Here is a 19,808-nt window from a genome sequence, read left to right as displayed (position 1 = left end):
GCATAGAACACCAAAATAGAACTCAACACAATGCCCCAAAGAGTATGCATAGGCCTCGTTCCATTATGGGATATTTATACAAGTTGGAGAGATTCTCTCGCTACATGTAGAAATTGTAAGACTTTCTATCTCTACATGTAGAACTTGCATCTAAAGTGGAAAAATCCGAATTTGTGATTCAAAAAATATGGGAAAGTTGAAAAAATGATTCAATAGGGAGAAAAAATTGGGGAAAAAAACGTCACCACATCACGTTTTTTAAGAAATTTGCCACATCATCCAATAGTATTTGTCCAAATACATTTTATTCGTATGAATAAACCAAGTATTTGACAAATAACTGTTCGTACAATGATTTATTGGTACAAATACGTGCTGCGACGCCTATATATGCACACAGATGAGCTTTTTGTGTTCATCTTGTGCTTGGTTCTCTAGGTGAGTAGAAGAGATCAAAGAAGAAAAACAAAACAAGGTAGGTCTTGGAAGTTGCTTAAGCAATCTTAGTGGTCTTAATCAAAATGGAGTTTGTTTATGTGAGTTCTTAGGATCCCTCTTTTGAGATTCTAAGATCTCTTTTGTGAATGAGTTTGTTTGTGTGAGTTCTTAGGATCTCTTTCTTGAGATTCTAAGATCTCTTTTGTGAATTGTGATTTGTGTTCTGTTAAATGGATTTTGTTTTATATGATTTGTGTGTGTGGAATTTATTTTATTTGTGTGAGTTCTTGATAATCTCTTTGAGATTCTAAGATATCTTATGAGAATGTAAATTTGTGCTTCTATTAAGAGTTTAGAGTTCTTTGGATCTTGTTCCTAAGATCTCTAAATTGTGATGTGTAATTTGTTTTATTGTTTGATAAAGTTCTTTGGATCTCATGTATATGTGTTTCTAAAATCTATAAAACTATTCTTTATTTAAGTTTATAATTTATTTAATTTTAAATGTTGGTGAAATAGTTTTATTCTTGCATACATCATTAGTTTTAATTCTTAAGCTATAAGTTCTTACACTTATTATTGAAAGAATACATATGTATTCTTTCAATTTTATGTGCATGAACTTTTAATTATTCACATTCTTACACTTGCTTTTGAATGATTTTTTATTCTTGAATGAATGTTTTGTAATTTGTATTCTTTCATCTAATAAAGTTACATTATTTTACTTACTCCTGAATGAATATATTTATTCTTTCAATTGAATGTGAATGAATGTTTTGAAATTTGCACTCCATAAATTTGAGTTCTTTTATTATTGAGAGACTATATATGTATTCTTTCAATTTTATGTGCATGAACATTTAAGTATTCACATTCTCACATGTGCTTTTGAATGAATATTTTTTATTCTTTTAATAATATGTGAATGAATGTTTTGTAATTTGTATGTTTCAATAGTATGTGAATGAATGGTTAGGAACCTTCATCGCCCTTGTCTCACTGCCATGACTATGGAACCCTCATTGGTAGGTAAATCTAGGGTCATTATAAGAGGTATTCAAGAGGTGCTATTGTAAATATGGGGTCATTATAAGAGCACCTCTTACATGAGGCTGAATAACTCCTTACTCCAACTTCACTTGATCATGATAGTTGGCATCTATGTCATCCAAACTATTGTCATCAAACACAGAGGATGTAGACTCATCTGATGAGTCCAACTTATTTCCTATCCCCTTCCAAGAATTCTTATGTTTATGGAGCATGACATGCTCGACCCAAGGTGAATGTATAAGAGACACCAACTGTTTGGTCCAATTAAACTTAGCAGTTCACACCCGGTTCACAAAGGTCCTTGGTTAGGATTTTAGCCACAAAGCCATAAATATAATTTTCTTATGAAATAATCCCAATGGGATTCGATAATTTTTTAATGTTTCCATCAACTTCATCGCACATTATTATTGTTTTTCCAAATTTTTGGTCTGCGACGAATTCAAAACTATTCTTTAGTGTCTCCTCTAGAAACTTAATGATGAAATTTTTTGATCGATTATTATTAACTTTTAATTCATCTATTTACATGATTCTACAAGGTCTACCCTAAAACTCTTCTTTCATCCTTGTTAAGTTGTGTCTCTTAAGCAATGGAGCTATTCAAAGGTAACTCTTCTGTATTTTTAGCAAAATTATACTCTATGAAAAGGTACGGGTGGATAAAAATGGTTCTTTCAATGAGATCTTGTGGCAACTTCTCATGAAGGCTAGCCTCATGTAAGAGGTGCTATTGTAAAGTTGGGGTCATTATAGGAGCACCTCTTACACAAGGCTGAAGAATATAACAAATTGCACCAAGAGCTCATGAAAAGGCAATTTTTCTCCACCTCTCTTTTCATATAGTATAGTTTCATAGAAAGTACAGAAGCGTTAATTTTTAAGGAGCTTCTAGTTTTGTGAGGTACTACTCAATATGGATGGGCGGATAAGTTTAGCTTGGATTTAGTAGAGTTTAGGGGATTGACAAATGAAAACTTATTAATATTTGATCTAAACATCTTCCATTAATGCCACTAGAGGAGATACTAGAAAACAAATTTGAACTATCATTGTACAATAAAAGAATGATAAAGTGCAATGAAACAAACGGTCACCTAATAATAATCTTGGTGTCTATTAGAGCATGTCCTGAAGAAATTTATCTTTTGTGGGTGTCATGGATGATATTTCATGTTGATGTACATTTGGATGTTGCACTCATGAAACAATAATGTAAGGAAGAGAATATTTTCCACCTTGACAAGTTTTTGACATGTCTTGACACACATGTGGCTTTGCTAGTCCCACTGACGTGATACACATGTGATTGCACTGATCACTCTAATAGTCATCTGTATATATGTACAACAATGTCCAAGTAATCATGGCTGACCTTCAATCAATTAATCAAAGTGACCTTTAATCATGAGTGACCTAAAATCAATCAAAGTCAATATGGTCCTTGAGGGATCCCCATTAGGAGACATGACATATTGACAAGCCATATATGTCCCAAGGCATCATTCACCCACAAAACCACTTTGGTGATAGGTGATTCCATGTAAACCATTGCAATGGATGGAGTCAAACTTTGATTACACTTTCATGCATGCATTCAAATAATCATGATTTGGCTTTAATTGCTATTTTTTAGCTGAGCGGTTCTACCAGATTTGTGCCAAATTAATCACATGCGAGACAGTTCACATGTCTAATTAATCTTGAGTATCTTTCAAACAATTAATCAGGCATCCAATGCTAGTGAGGTGGCTTCATTCACAATAGACAGACCACCAAATTAAGTCTTCATTTTTGGTAAAATTATTCGTATGAATACTAGTTTATTTATACAAATACTAGTTTATTCATACGAATAAAAGTATTCCTATGAATAAAATAGCATTAAAAGCCTAGTTCACTTTAAATCGAGAAAAACACAAATTTATCCAATTTTTTGAATTAAAAAAAATTGGAAGAATTAATGCAACTTACCTTGCATCTAGGATGCGTATATAGAAGTTGCATGTAGGAATTGCATGTAGGGATCGTATGTAGAACTTGCATGTTCCATGTAGGAGTTGCATCTAGGAATCGTATGTAGAACTTGCATGTAGAACATGCATGTTGGATTTCTAAGAGAGATTATTCCTAGCCTTATGCAAGTACAAGAGGAGCTTTGCTACTACTCCACACACACATTTTGTGCTACTTAAGTCCATATTGACATAGAGGTAATAGGTTTTTTTAGCTGAGGAGATGAGATAGCACACTACCATATAAATATGTCACCTCTAGAAATGGATAAGTTGCCTTCTAATCGAGGTTGGTTGAGCACATCATGTCTATGTGTTGGCCCTCTTATGAGAAGTAGATGATGCCTCCCAATAATGTGGTGTATAGGTATAGTACTTATTTTGGGAACAAGAATTGGACCTTAAGCTTGACCCAGTTGTGAGTGATTAGATAGATGCCTAGAAAATATATGCTCAAGTTGAGAGCTATTGGACATTCAAGGTATCTAGCAATGGCCACCCAAGTCTCCAATCCAATTGTGCAAGAAAGAGTAGTAGATCCTAGGCCTCTCACATGGGCATCACAACAATAGCCCGTTGTTGCAGATAGAAGCTTCATCCTTGCCCCAAACAATCTATTTTGTTCAATGAGATGAAGGCATAGGAACAAGCTGTTTTCATTAGCACATTGGAGGCTCTATGTAGAAATTCTCCTACACCAACTTTGAAGAGACAACCTCCAGTGCTGGTGCTCGGGGAGGCCATTGTAAAAATCCTAGATAGAACTTATGATCAAAGGGTATTTAAAAAAAACCCCTACCTAGGGTATTATAAAAAACCCCTACCTACGAGTTTTTATAATTTATATACAACCCTTCTGTAAATTTTGAGATGATTAAAGTATCCCTTATGTATGCAAATTTTCACTTCTTGAATTAAACAATCTCTTATGTATGTATATTTTTTGTAACTACATAAAAATATAAAACCCCTTCCGTTGGTTGCACGTGCTATCTCACATATCTCTAGTGGCCCCTGTAGGTGCTGGTGTAGCAATATCAGTAGCGTCCACCCCTCAAATGATGTTGATACATCTATAGACCACGTAGATGGTGATTCACTGGTGGGCCTCCTTCATTTGAGTGTAGGCTAAAGCAATATGAGCAAAGCTATGAGGACACCCGAGGACACATCACAAACTAAGAAAAGGCAAGTGTCAACCCTCGAGTTAATAGGTGACTCGATTGAGGTCACCAGGGATTATATCGAGCTAGCTTAGGTTGAGACCATGCAAGCAAGCAGCAAAAGGATTGGCCGACACCAAAGAGTAAGTGGTGCACCTCTAGGCTTTATAGAGGAGAGGAGCTAGAGGAAAGTACTAGTCAATCATTAAGAGTAGTCTAGTTGATTGATGGAAATGAATTAGGAAAGTACTAGTCAATCTTTAGGAGCAGTCTAGTTGATTGATGGAAATGAAATAGGAAGTCGGTTAGCTCTATTGCCTCATTCCAAGTAGAGCATCTCACTATATAGTAATAAAGTGTGAGTTGTAATATGGACCTTTTGCATGTTAGACTAGTCTTATGGTGTAGAGGCTAGGTGGATTGAATTGTAACATGGACCTTTCCCATGTTAGACTACTCTTGTGGTGTAGAGGCTAGGTGGATTGAGTCTAAGCTAATGTGCTAATAGAAAACTGGATCGCAGCCGAGGCAAGCAAGAGTGAGTGTGTGAGTCTAGTGTTCTTGTTCTGTGTCCTCATGCCAATTGTACTGAAGAAGACTTCTTAAAGTAATACAAATACATTTGCACATTTGATTCATATTATATCTTTAATTTGCACCTTGCATTCCACTTGAGTGATTTATTACTCGTGCTCATACGGTTTGCTCACACAGCACAAACCCTATTTGTTAGTATTTTATTGTTAACATATGTTTTTACACCCCAAGTGAGTAAGAAGCCTAGAAAATCACCCTTAGGACTACAAGAGTGAGCAAAGAACCCTTGGGACTCCAAGAGTGAGCAAAGAACCCTTAGGACTCTAAGAGTGAGCAGCTTCCCCTTGATCTAAGCACACACCTACATTGAGTTGGGCATAGAGATTACAGTCAACCTCAGCTGAGAGGAAAAGACCATCAACACACACACACACACACACACACACACACACATGCATGCACATGCACATGCACATGCACACACACACGAACACGCACTCAGATGAGAGGAAAAGACCATCAACACACACACACACACACACACACACACACATGCACGCACACATGCCCGCACATGCACATGCACACACACAGGCACACGAACATGCACATGCACACGCACATGCACATGCACATGCACATGCACACACACACGCACATGCACATGCACATGAACATGCACAGAGTCATATGTTCTTAAGTTCTTTGAGAGCCCTTTTGGATTGACTTGGGAGTTACCATTTTTTTAGCTAAAACACCCAAGCTTATTAAGGTCTAAAGGGCAAAGATGTTGTATCTAATGAAGGTCTTTACACTGATTCCATTTGTATGGAGTTTCACTTGAACCCATAGGAAGTGGTTTTTCTCTATGCGATATTGAGGTCTATTCCTCCTAGACTTTGAATTATCTTGTGTCCTATATCTAGAGAGTCAACCAATGGGTTTTGGGCCGTAAGGTGTTGAGGAAAGTCATGGTGGCTAAAGACATGTACAGATGCTTTGTGGAGAAAAAGTTCTTGGTAGTCGCATTGAAACCTAAATGGAATCTGAGAAGGGGTCTCAGTTGGTAGAAGAACAAATTTATTAGTATTTGTAAAGTGTCTAGGGTGGGAAAGACTAAATGTATGCTTTTGAAAGTTTTACATAATTGGTTATCTTTTAATGTCAATCCCCTTTGTCTTGTGTGTAAGAGAGCAGTGGAATGAGTGTGTTAACTATTCTATGATTGTCTAGTAGCCATGGTTATTTGTATATGGGTTGATGAAGTTATTAGAAGGACTATCTTGATGGCCTCCTTTGCTTGCTATAATAATGGAAGAGCTATATTCATGGGTGATGCTCTTGGGTTCTCATTGATAGTGGTGGTGATTAGGTCAGGTTGTGGGCATTCTTGCTATCCAGGGAGTTAGGAACAAGATGGTGTTTGAGGGAGCATTGCATAGTGCCGATGGAACTCCTACCATTTTTGCCTTGCTAAAAGGTTATCTAGTGGATATGAGTGTGGCCATTAAGGAGAAGGATTCGGTGAGGACTCTATGCTTATATGATGTTGGGCTAGCCATTTCTTAGTTCTTCTCTAGTTGCATGGGAGCGAAGGCCACCGACAATGTGCCCCCTTGCAAATGGCCAAATTTGCATAATGGTTTTGATTTGTGACTTGTGACTACCCTTCAATGAGAAAGGGAAAAAAAGAAAAAAAAGGACACATTTATTGGTTATGGAGTTATTTCTATTACACGCAATATAGGAAAAGTTTGAAATCTTGCTAGATGTATGTATGGCTTTAAACTTTGAGATAATCCAATTGTTTTGAAAAAGGCAAGAGGAAGGGCAAAGATTCTAGAAGGCATCACAATAAATAGGATATGTCAATAAATGAACAAGTCATAGTTGGTTGATAGAATATGGGAAATGAAGATGGGAGGCATTGTACTAGAATGGATGCAAAACAATGAATGTGAACTAGGAGAGTCATGATTTAAAAAGTATGAATGGGGAAACTTAAAGTGGTTTTAAAAATATGCATTGTACTAGAATGGATGCAAAACTAGGAATGTGAAAGAGGAAAGTCTTGATTTAAAAAGTATGAATGGGGAAAGGTAAAGTGATTTTAAAAATATGCATAATGAGACTTTAAGAATTCTGTTAGATGTCTCCAAAGGGACACATGAGAATTGCAAGGATTTTTAGCTCATGGATATGAAAAAGGAATCATGTATAGGGCTTATCTCATAATACAAGTCCAACTCAATGTCTTCTCTTAAAGGGGTGAATACCACTAGTTAGACCAAATAAGAAGAAAATGAATCTCAACTATGGTGAAGTAGAAATGAAATAGATTACACAGTCCTACTAAAGAACCACAATGAGCAAATGTGAAAAGCATTGGATACCTTATAATAAAGCAATGAATCCTTTTGTTTTGGCAATGAATCCCAATTAGTATGTCCATAATGAAAGGGCAACCCCTTCAATTACATGATTGGACTTGTTCATGTTATAATTTCACCACTACACATTAGTATATTGCAAGATAACAACTTTTAACTCAAGATTCGATATTTGGTACTAGCAAGTACATTATTACAATATTGTCCCTCTACGAGACATTTTTTGGATGTGGCTTAGAAACATAAGCCATTCACAAAATCAATAAAGAAAGTAGTCTCAAGATGAACCACTAGCCCATGAATGGTCTATTTGTTGCAATCATGATGTCTCTGTTGTTGTGAATGTCTTTGTTGTTGTGAATGCTACTAGTCAGAAGTTTTGGACCACAAAAAAGGTTACAACTCCTCTTTTATTATGAAAGCTAGTAGTTGGAATGCTAGGATTTGCAATCATGATATCTCTTTATTGTGAATGCTAGAATTTTTTGCCCACAAAAAGGTTAGAACAACACCCTTCCTATTGGGGTTTCAATGTTGAGGTCCTAAGAGGACGTTCCTGCGTGTGGCAAAAGAGGCAAATTTGCCTCTGTTTGCCACCGCCTGCCATGTTCCCATGTAGAATTCGTATTTTTGCGGTGCTAGACCTTAGCCCCGACCTTAGCCCCGATGGAGATGGCGGGCAAATCCGGGCTACGAGTGGGTAGAAGGCTGTGATTCGTCACAGAAGGAAGTGGCTTCAGTCGGCAGTGTTGTAGAAGAAGCTATTGCAGTCAAGCAACAGCGGCACATCCGGAGCATTCGCAGGCAGTGGGCAGCAGCTTCTTCACAAGGACGATCGCCATGCCATGCTTCGTTACGCCAGCGGGCTGTAGTTTCACACAATGTCCCGATCATCTAGGTGCCAAAACCAAGCATTGTGAGTGGGCGCGCTGATAATACTTTGTTTTTTTTTGGGTATCGTGCCCGTACAACATTCGGTGCTCATCCCATTCCAGTTGGTCATCCCAATAATTGATGATGGAGTTTCCAAGCAGCCGTGCAAACAACTCGCTGCTGAGCGCACAGAATGCCATTTCCCGCTATGTTAGCGCTGAGTATCCACAGCACACTAGTCGTGGCAAGAGTCTTGGGGTCCCATACGAGGAGTGAACCCCATCTTCTTCACGACAATTCTCTATCCTGTACAATCTCTCTCTCTCTCTCTCTCTCGTTAGCTGCCCAGCAACACTAGCCGAGGCAGCCGCTCTGCAGCCAGCGTGCTTCTCTCTCGCCTCAGTTTTCTGCCCAAGCTTTCGGCTCCTCCCCGAGTTCCGGCGCCTTTTCAGCCCGTCAGCAGGAGACTGCAATTTTTACAGTCGAGCTCCTGGTTGGGCTTATAACCTCGGTGCCTGCCAACGTCAAGCAGCAAAACAAGAGGACATGTTGTTAAGAATGGGCCTCTATATACAGCAATCAATTGTGCCAATAGATGTAAAAGTTAAGACACATTTGTATGGAGCGAACCTTCTCAAGAAATTGTAGCGCTTTCTCTCTCCAACCGCTATCTACTGCGCTTGTGTGGATCGCAGTAGAGTAAAGGGATAAGGATCAGTAGAGTAAAGGGATAAGGATCAGAAGAATAAAGCAAACAAGCAAGCTAATTGCAAGGGATTGAATAATGTGTGAAGTGAACACGACCCAAATACGAAGTGCATGAGTACTTTTAGTGCATTACATAGTCGATTTAGGTGGTTCCACCGCTCTAATCAACAAGACACCTCTTATTATAGCAATGGCTACTTGTTCACATGCTCATGCAAGGATCGGACTTATAAATAGGCCACACTTTGCAAAGTGAGGGCACATTGGTAGAAGCAGCAAAGTTGACATGGGCAAAGAGTAGGAGAGGATGATACTTTCCCATGAAGAGGAGTGTAGGTGCAAACTCCATCATGAAGAGGAGTGTATATCTATTTGGACTCCACCTAAAAGTCCCATCAGAGGAGAATGGAGGTATGAAGATCTAATGCCCCAATTCAAATATAGGCCTCCATTCAGATCGGTTTTTGGGTGGGGCCATATCTTTTTCATCGTGCACGTGAGAAAACCTCCAAAAATCCAAACATCCATGTCCGAAATAAGATTAGATGACCAAATAACGCTTACATGTGTAGTCATTCATCTTAGGTTTTGATTGTTGGCTTTCCACCACCCCATAGCACTCTCTCTCTCTCACCTTCCTCAGACATATCATCTTGTTATGTATATATTATTCATGGAAATCTTTACTATATAATTCAAAATCTCTTTTTGTGGATTGCCTATAATTACCCTATAATTTTTGCATCTTTAGAATTGTAAACACATAATCATTCATAGAAAAGTGTTTTATTATAAGGCCATCTTACAAAGAAGATTTGAATTCAAACATAATTTTAGCCAAGATTTTTGTTGTCTAGCGAGCTTTGACTACGTGCACTTCTTTGATTAAGTGTAACTTTACATCAGTATGAAAAGGATATTTTATACATATGTGTTATTTCTATTCCAAAAATGACACTACTATATAATGTGTAGTGCAACCCCCTCGCAACCCCTAAGCAATATCTTTAGTTATGTCATTTGATACAAAATTCTTGATTATAATCATACATTGCATCATATTTCACATGCTTTGTATCTATTATACTTCTTATCATGTAATACAAATAAGAAGGCTTTAATAGTAACCACATATAGCCCAATCAATAGATGATACCAACTATGGCAATGATTGGCATGTTGCCATCATGCACACTAGTTTTGATGGTATGCATACATATGTATGTATGTCTGTATGTACGTATATACCTACATGCATGCATGAATGCATGCATCTCTCTCTCTCTCTCTCTCTCTCTCTCTCTCTCTCTCTCACACACACACACACACACACACACACACATGTATATATAAAACATACATACATGCATATATACATATATATATATACGTATGTATGTATGTATGTATACATTACAATGATGTTGTTGCATATGTGATTTAGTCTTAGATCTTAGCCAACCAAATGATTTCATCTACAAAAAACCAAATATTAATTATATCTATAAAAATCCATGGTTTAGGTGAGCACAATCTGTCTTAAGGATTCATCTCTTAAGTATCTCTTGAGTTAATTAATTTGACCTTGAAAGCATGCTTACTTGTACTACATTTGACTTATCTCTCAAACAAAACCTTTGTGATGTTCAGCCATATCTCCTTCAATATCCACTTTTTGGAAAGATAATAAAAGGACCTAGTATATAGTAGCCAACTTATCAAATGTTTGGTAATCACCACCACAATTGATGATATTCTATTCCCTTCTCAATCATCCAGACAATATGGAAACAATATTCATCTTGTTATTTATTTATCATTTATTGAAACCTTTACTATCTAGTCCAAAATCTCTTTTTGTGGATCGCTTATAATTACCATATATTTTTTGCATATTTAGGATTGTAAACAAACAATCATGCATGGAGAAAGTGTTTTATTATAAGGCCATCTTACAAAGAATAATTTGAATCCAAACATAATTTTAGCCAAAAGTTTCCATGTCTAGCGATGTTTGACTAGCCTCATGTGGAACAGGAAAGCAAATGCTTTAGAATTTCCAAGGAATCAATTTCTTTGAGGAAGTGCACTTAGTAAAAACATGAACACCATGTGTCTGCACATAATAGGTATTTAAAAAGGTTTAGATATACATAAGTACACTTATAGATATGGTTTACTTGAGACTAAGCTAAACCTTTTAATCAAGTGTAACTGTAAATCAGTATGAAAATGGTTTTTCCTTACTCATGTAAATAATTACACAAATGATCCTGCCCTGTAATGTATAGTGCATCCCTAAGCAATATCGTTTGCCATGTCATTTGATGCAAAATTCTTCATTACAAATAAGGTCCAATTTCACATCACATTTCACATGCTTTGTATCTATTATACTTCTTATCATGTAATATAAATAAGAAGTCTTTGATAGTAACCACATTTAACCCCATTAATGGATGTTATTGGTTGGCAATGATTCGCATGTTACCATCATACACAATAGTTTTGGTAGTACACACACACACACACACACACACACACACACATGTACGTACGCACGCACACATGCATGCAACACACACACATGCACATGCACACACACATGTGCATGTGCGCGTGCACACACAGACACACACCCCTACATGCATACATACATATGTATATTAAAGTGGTGTTCTTGCTTATGCGATTTCATTTTAAGTCTTAGGGCTGGAAGCATGGTTAAGTGGACCAGCTTTTGTGCTGAACAAAAGCTTTAACTTAGCACCTAATGAGGCACTGGTAAATGCTAATAGCATGATGAACTTAGAACCTAGCACTCTTCATGTACAGTGCATTGTTCACGGTCCCACCTTATAACTCACTTTTTTGGATCTAATCAATTCCTATCATTGCTAAGTGCTAAATGATGGCATTGCTAAGTGCTAATTGCCAAGTGCTAGCATTGCTTAGTGCTCCATGATAGAATTGCTAAGTGGTAATCAATTCACTTTTTTGGAACTAATCAATTCCTATTTTCAAACTCAACCAAATGATCCTCGGGTCGCTAATCACACATGATAGTGTGGATGCCATGTATACTAAATAATATTAGCTCCTCAAAGAGTATATTCTAGGGGCCTACCCAAAGATGGAAAGCGCTAAATGTTTCTCTAAAAGAATAGCTTTCTTTAAATTCTTCCTCATGGGGTACCCGCCAAGATACCTGGACAATGTCTTGAGTGTAAACATAGGAAAAACTTCTATGAAAACTTCTTGTGGAATATTATCACCTCTAAAAACTTCATTGATTTGATAAAATGTCCCAATGAGGAGTCCTTTCTCAAGCTGCAAGTATGGTTTCCCTTACCGCATTTGATAAAATCATCTTCATACACAACAATAGAAACACAATGGCAAATATTGAGTACAATAGAAGTAACATATGAACAACAAAATGAACATCACAATAATGTTTATAATCACTCACACACCTTTTGATTTTTAGAAGAAACAATCAACTGATTAGCCCACAGGTTTATAGTACAGCTAGTGTCTTTAGTGTCTTCAGCATCGGAAGATTCCACCACTTCTCCCATATGAGACATATTCATCCTTTGCTAGATAGCATGGAGTTGTTCTTCAATGGTAATGGTAGCTTCATACACTGTATCCCAATATGTCTACTTTAATATGTCTAAAGCCTTAAGAAATTTGTTGTCACTCATTGATATTTGAATCCATTTGAAAATACTTGTCCTCAATGCCCTTGTTTATAAAGCCTTTTTTGTCAAGTTTTTAAGCGACAATTGCAAGGTAATAGTCCTCTCGTAATTCAAAAATATATTGAATATCCATCATCAACAAATATTCCCTGTTACCAAATTCAAAAGAAGGAAGGATTGAGATTAGAACATCATCACTCTCATGTGTGGCAGTGACGTCCTCATTGATAGGGACTAGGGTGTCCCTTTGTAGAGCATCACTATTGAACTACTCACTAAGATGTCTTTATTAAGCAAGATTGATATCTCCTAATTCATCTTTAACTTCACCTTCAACATTAGGGGCTCAATTTGTTGCTTGTACTATCTCTTTATCTTCATCATCACCATCAAAAACAACATGCAAGTAGCACATGAAGGCATAATAATAATTGGAAGTCGGCATTTGTTGTCGTGGATTGGTCACTTTTTTAATGTCCTCTTCATTTTCTCTAGGATGAAGGTAAGAGTCCCATAACATTAGATTACATGATGTCTTTCAGTGCATCAATTTGTCATCGCCAAACACCACAATACCCTTTAAAGTGACTGCCTAGAATTCCCACTCTTTCTCTTCAGGATAAGAGGCTATTGAGACAAGATTTTTTTCGAAGAGGAAGTCGTAGTTAAACATCCAAGATATCTCGAGGTGTCAATGATACTATTGTACTTTTTCAAGAAAGTACATAAGCTTTTCTTTTGGAGAATCCCACACACCAGGGCTTTGTGATGGATCCATCTACAAGTACAACCATAAAACACAAAGGAGTCAAAGGCTTCATAACAATCACATCTAGAGGAGAAATGCAACAAAAGAAACCCAATCAACACAACACAATAGGGGAATCTAAATCAATGGAAAGGCCATAATTGTATTGTAGTGATTTGAATAAAAAGAAAATTAAGAAAGACCCGGTAGGTCTCAGGGACATCACAACACTGTAAGAGAGTTTCACAATTGATGGAGGGGTCTTTAAATGAAAAAGAAAATAAGAAAAAACTAGCAGGTCTTCGAATCATCACAACATGATAAGGGAGTTTTGGAAATAGATGGAGGGTACTAATTGCATTGTAATGATCTAAATGACAAAACATGACAGAGGGCCCTTATAATCGCAATGCATTGTAATGATCTGAATGACAAACATAATAAGATAGAGGGGCATTATATTCACAATGAAAAAGAAAAAACCCAACTGGTCTCAGAATCATCATAATGCAATAAGGGAGTTTTACGATCAACAGAGCGGCATTGTGATGATCTAAATGAAACAATGAATAAGGAAGACTCAACAGGTCGGGAACAGGTCTTATAGTCATCACAACATCATAAGGGAGTTTCACCATCAATACAGGGGGGTAAAAGCATGGATAGGTGGCTCAAATAGTAGTGTCGTTGACTTTCCTTTGTCATGTGCTAACAAGTAGTAAGGATGTGCTAGTAAGAGACAATGGAAGGTAGTAGCATGCAAGTAAGAAGAACGGGTAGTGGTGAAAATAATGAGTACTGGTCAAAAAATAGTGGGGAAATGCTATTTCTATTTCCTCATTGAACGTCGTGCAGTGGTCATGGGTCTGTGTGTGTGTGCATGTGTGTGTGTGCGTGTGTGTGTGTGTATGTGTGTGTGTGTTTGTGTGTGTGTGTCATGTGTGTCCATGCGCGCGCATGCACGCACTCATACTACACATTATGTGCAAGAATAGAGATTTTTTTCTAGGCTTCCTAGGCTCTTTATCTTGGTCTTCAACCTCCTTTAGATTTCGTGCTTCCTTCATCTTGGTCGCCAACTTCCCCACCTTTTCAGCTTCCTCGACTCCTTCCACTCTTTAGCTATGTAGTCAGCTTCCTTTAGCTTCCCCACCTTAAGCTTTCTCGCCTTCTTGTTCTTCCTATACTTTCTTGTCTTCTCTACTACCTCCTCCCTCAGATCAAATCTATCACCCTCATTCTTTGTATCTCTCTGCGACACATACAAAAAGTGTGCTTCCCTCCACTTATCTGTTTGCATGTTTTCTAGTTGAAGGAACTTGCAAAGTATGGATATTCATGCGATGACATAAGATCAATTTTTGAATGGCCATGCAATGGGAGAAGATAAAATTTTTCACAATGCAGTACTGCAAGCAAATGGAGGCATGGTTGCAAGGAGTTGAGTTATTAGGAAATATTGGGCTTCAATGCAAAAGGAACATCAACAAAAAGCAAAGGAGAAGCAAAGTGCTCACCATAATAGGTCCATTGATGAGAAGGAAAGAAAGAAGATTTGTAGAACTGTGGCTAACTCTTAGTATGAGCAGACGAAGCTCCTCGACAAAGATACTTGCAAGTAACTATTTCTACCCAATTTCAAGGATGTTGGACCTGAAGAAATGGGCTGCAATTGAGATGTGCTGGCCAACATTCCCAACACTTTCACACAAGTCAAAGTGCCCTGATCAAACAATGAACTTTTCTTGAAGAGGTCATCTCTAATGATGGTACTTAATGGTAATGGGTTCAATGGAGAAGGTGGCAACAACAAATGTGTCAGCTTGTCAAAGATAGCAAAGGTTATGGGTCTCCATAAGAGACCTTTGTGCAACCAATGCTCGCCTACAATTAGAAGAGGATGGAGTCTTGCCCTTGCAAACATGCCATAGACAGCAACCTATAAGTACCATCATCACACAGGGAGATTAAAGGTCTTGTTTTCGAATTTTGGACACTGGAGACTCAAGTATCCCTTAACCAAAAAGATGTTTATTGCAAGAGGATGGGGAGACGTTCTCTTCTAAAGAATCCCATACATTTTCTTGATGAGACTTAGGTTCGTACTTTACTTTTATTCAAGCAAAATAACAATAGCCCTACAACACCTTCAGACACTCTAAAGCACTTTCAAGTGGTTCTTTTAATAGCTTTGAAGCACTTTTAAGTGGTCTTGAGGCATTATTAAGTGGTCCTAAACTAGTATTAAGTGGTTCTATAGTACCAGTAAATAGTTTTGAACTACTACTAACTTGTCCAGAAGCACTACTCAATGCTTTTAAGTGGTCTAGAAGCAATCCTAAGTGCTTCTATGTGGTGCAAAGGTACTATTGACTAGTACAAGCACTTCTTAGGGGTCCTAGTGGTCCAGAAGTTCTATTAAGTGGTTCTACAATATTATTAAATGGTGCTCAAGTTCTTAACCCAATATTAAGTGGTTCTGTAGTACCATTAAATAGTTTTGAAGCACTACAAGGGGGTCCAAAAGTACTACTTAGTGCTTCTAAGTGGTCCAAAAGTTTTATAAAGTGCTACAAAAGTACTTGTAAGATCTACAAAGTACTATTAAGTGGCTTTGAAGCACTATAAAGTGGTCTTGAACTAGTATTAAGTGGTTCTAAAGTACTATTAAGTGGTCCAGAAGTTCTCCTAAGTGCTTGTATGTGGTCCAAACGTACTAATTAGTCCTTTTGGCTGGGTTTTTAAATACTCTGAGCCACTTTCAATGATACTTTTAAGAGCTCTGTAGCTCTTTTAGGTGGACTTTCAAGAGAGAAATATTGTGCTATGTTTGTTAATGTGTTTGTCAAATATGGCCCTTAAGGGGTCCTCTTTAGGGGCAAGGCCATATTAGCAAACACATGATAAATCCTTGTCAATGTGTTTGTCAATATGGCCCTTGCCACTAAAGGGGGGCCCTCAAGGGCCATATTTGCAAATAACTTACCAATGTTTAAAGAACTTCCACTAATTTTAAAGTGATACTGAAGTACTTTCAAATACTTTAGTACCACTTGGAACAAATTCAGTGTCACTTGGAAATACTTAAAGGTTCACTTGGAAACACTTCAATTTCACTTGAAAGTACTTATGTGCCATTTATAGGTTTGAAGTATTATTAAATGTGGAAACACTTCAGTTTCACTTGAAAGTACTTATGTGCCATTTATAGGTTTGAAGTATTATTAAATGTGCTAAAGTATTATTAAGTGGTTCTGTAATATTATTAAATGGTGATGAATTATTGTTAAGTGGTCCAAAAGTTTTATAAACTGGTACAAAAGTACTTGTAAGTGCTATGAAAGTACTATTAAGTGGTATTGAAGCACTATTAAGTGGTCCTAAACCAGTATTAAGTGGCTCTATAGTACTATGATTAGCAAACACATGATAAATCCTTATCAATGTGTTTGTCAATATGGCCTTAAGGTCCTTCAAATTGGTTCAGATGCACTTTTAAGTGTTCTAGAGGTACTATTGACTAGTTTATAAGCAATTCTTAGATGCACTAAAGGACTTATAAGTTCTTCTTACTGATCCAGAAGTTCTATTAAGTGGTATTGCAATATTATTAAATGTGTTGAAGTACTATTAAGTGGTACAACAGTACTTGTAAGTGCTAAAAAAATACTATTAAGTGGTCCTAAAGCACTATTAAGTTGTCCTAAACCACTAACAAGTGGTCCAGAGGTACAAATTAGTGCTTCTAAGTGGTCTTGAAGCACTATTAAGTGGTTCTAAAGTGCTCTTAAGTAGACTTTAACCACTATTAAGTGGTTTTGTAGTACTATCAAATAGTTATTAACTACTATTAAGTGGTCTAGAAGTACTATTAGTGGTCATTTTTAAACCCTTTTGTTTGTCCTCCTGTTACAGATGATGAAATAATCAAGATGGGTTTGTTAGGAGGCCAGAGCTATCAACATTCTCTCAAAGGATCTACTCATTTGAATGGATGTGTAACATTGTTTGTAATCCACTTTTCATGTGGATCTCATTCCATTAGATGTGTTTGACATGAGAAATTTAATGAGATCGACATGGAAAGTGGACTACAAATGATGTTCAAGTCTCCAAAATTCTCTTTCCCCAAATTGGACCAGATCTTTTTGAAAGAGAGAGCAAACCTACATCTTGTGTGAAAATGGAAATGCAAAATCAAAGCACAAAATCATTGCTGGTGTTTAAGATTTGACCATAAACTAGAAGGCTTGAATTGGACACGCAAGCTTGATAGTCCAAAAGTACTATCAAGTGGTCCTAAATCACTATCAAGTGGTTCTCAAATACTATTAAATAAGCCAAAAGTACTATTAAGTGCTTCTATGTGATCCAAAAGTACTATTAAGTGGTCATGAAGCACTATTAAGTGGTTTGTAGTACTATTAAATAGTTCTAAGGTACTATTAAGTGGCTCTTAGTGGTCTTGAGATACTATTAAACAATTTTTATTTTGTGGTAGGTGGATTTCTTCAAAAGGTTCAAGGCCCGCTACCCACAGATTAAGATTTCTCAAAGATGATTTGAGGGCTTGAAGCCCTTCTTTGTGCGCAAGTTGAAGGATCAGTACACTTCTTGATTTATTTCACATGTGCAAATGATATTATTTAAAGAATCATTCAATTACATGTGGCAAAAACAATTTGGACTCCATGGGACACTATGCACATGTGCCTATGGTGTTTGTGACCATGGAAGTGTGACGCTAAAATCAATTTGGCATTGGTATTGTTTTCTTCTATGTTTGATAAGAGTTTGAGTATCACGTGATAGCCTAGCAGCTCTAACTTATTTCTATTTTTTAAGATATTGTATGGGATTGAGAGGATGAGTGGAATGGATCATTGTAAATACCATGTGTATGAATGATAAATATCTTGGTATGGGGTGAGAGTTATTTGTGTATGGGATATTATGGGGTTTTTAGAAAATAGGAAGACTAAGTCATATAAAGAGGTGGGCTCATGTCCATGTGTTCCAATAATATAAGAGAGGCCACATGCCAAGAGTGTGGAAGGCATGTGGAGGAGTGTGGAGTCAAGAGGAATCCTTCTAGAATTCCTATATGGAATAAGGAGGATGTGGACATATGGAAAAGACAGGGTCCCTATGGGCTGGCTCCATGTGGGGAGACTCTTGACTTTCTCAATATTTTAAGAGTCTTGAGCATCTTTTGATGGGACACATGGCAAGAGTAGCCAAAAAGGATGGATGGTGACATACGGGCTTATGTGATTGATGGGGAAAGGAATCTATAGGCAGCAATTGTAAATGAGTGAAAGAGGGTGACAAAATCTCTATAAAAAGAGCCCTCCTCTCCCTTGTTCATCATCTCTTCCAACATTAGGCCTCATGTTGTTGTAGCTCTAGTCTCCTCAAGCCTCTTCCATGAGCCTTCTCTCCCTCTTGTAGATATTCTCTTATGTAGACTCTTGAGTCCATCTCTGTCTCGTTCATTCTCTCTCTATGAGTAGTCTTGGAGCTTCAGCTCCCTCTTGGTACGTATGAAAGCTCTTCTTCTCCCTTGTGTTTGTAGTATTTTGAGTTGCATTAAGTGGAGTATCACTCTATTAGTAATGAAGGTCACTTCAGGTTCTCTCTCGAGTGTCTCTTTCCTTTTCCATTGCTTTCTCTTCCAAAGTGCTCAGAAGTGTTGTTTATTCGGCCGCTCATTATGCATACATGGTTTATCTATTTCCCAAGCCATAAAGGGTGCTCTTCCTTCCCTCCTAGGTGACCTCTATGGGACTTGGATCGTTGATGAAGTCTAAGCATGGAGGTAGTATTCTCCCAAGTCGGCACCATAGAAGGAGTAGGTATTTTTTATGACAGTTTGACCCCCTGTCAGTATTTTGCTCATAACTTTTTGCTCGATGGTCCGATTTGGACGAAACTTATATCAGCGCGAAGCTCTCCTAAAGAAGCATCATTCTATGTCTATTATTATTGTATTAGATTCAAACCAAAAATCTATGACTCTCTGTGTGTGACTATTTCTTTTTCAGATAGTTTTTACCCCTGTCGAGTAAACTGCCCATATCTTTCCGACCGCTTCTCTGTTTCTTACGAAACTTATATAAGAGCGAATCATATTTCAAGTGCATCTCAATATGTGATTGAATATTTACATCATG

The 19,808-nt window shown here is 37.3% G+C and overlaps 1 long non-coding RNA gene across 1 annotated transcript; it reads right to left on the bottom strand.

The window, feature by feature from the left end:
* Positions 1–8,564: 8,564 nt before the first annotated feature.
* Positions 8,565–9,205, bottom strand: LOC147882821 (uncharacterized). The gene is made up of 2 exons (XR_015543906.1): positions 9,084–9,205; positions 8,565–8,979 (listed from the first exon to the last, which is right to left on the bottom strand). It is a non-coding gene; the product is annotated as an uncharacterized LOC147882821 (long non-coding RNA).
* Positions 9,206–19,808: the final 10,603 nt, after the last annotated feature.

Source organism: Dipteris shenzhenensis, chromosome 29 (assembly GCF_047967505.1).
Source record: "Dipteris shenzhenensis isolate YYH24624 ecotype China chromosome 29, Dip_SZ_1.0, whole genome shotgun sequence".
Lineage (NCBI taxonomy): Eukaryota > Viridiplantae > Streptophyta > Polypodiopsida > Gleicheniales > Dipteridaceae > Dipteris > Dipteris shenzhenensis.
Note: the sequence above shows the minus strand (reverse complement) of the source record. Positions and strands in the feature narration are given on the sequence as shown.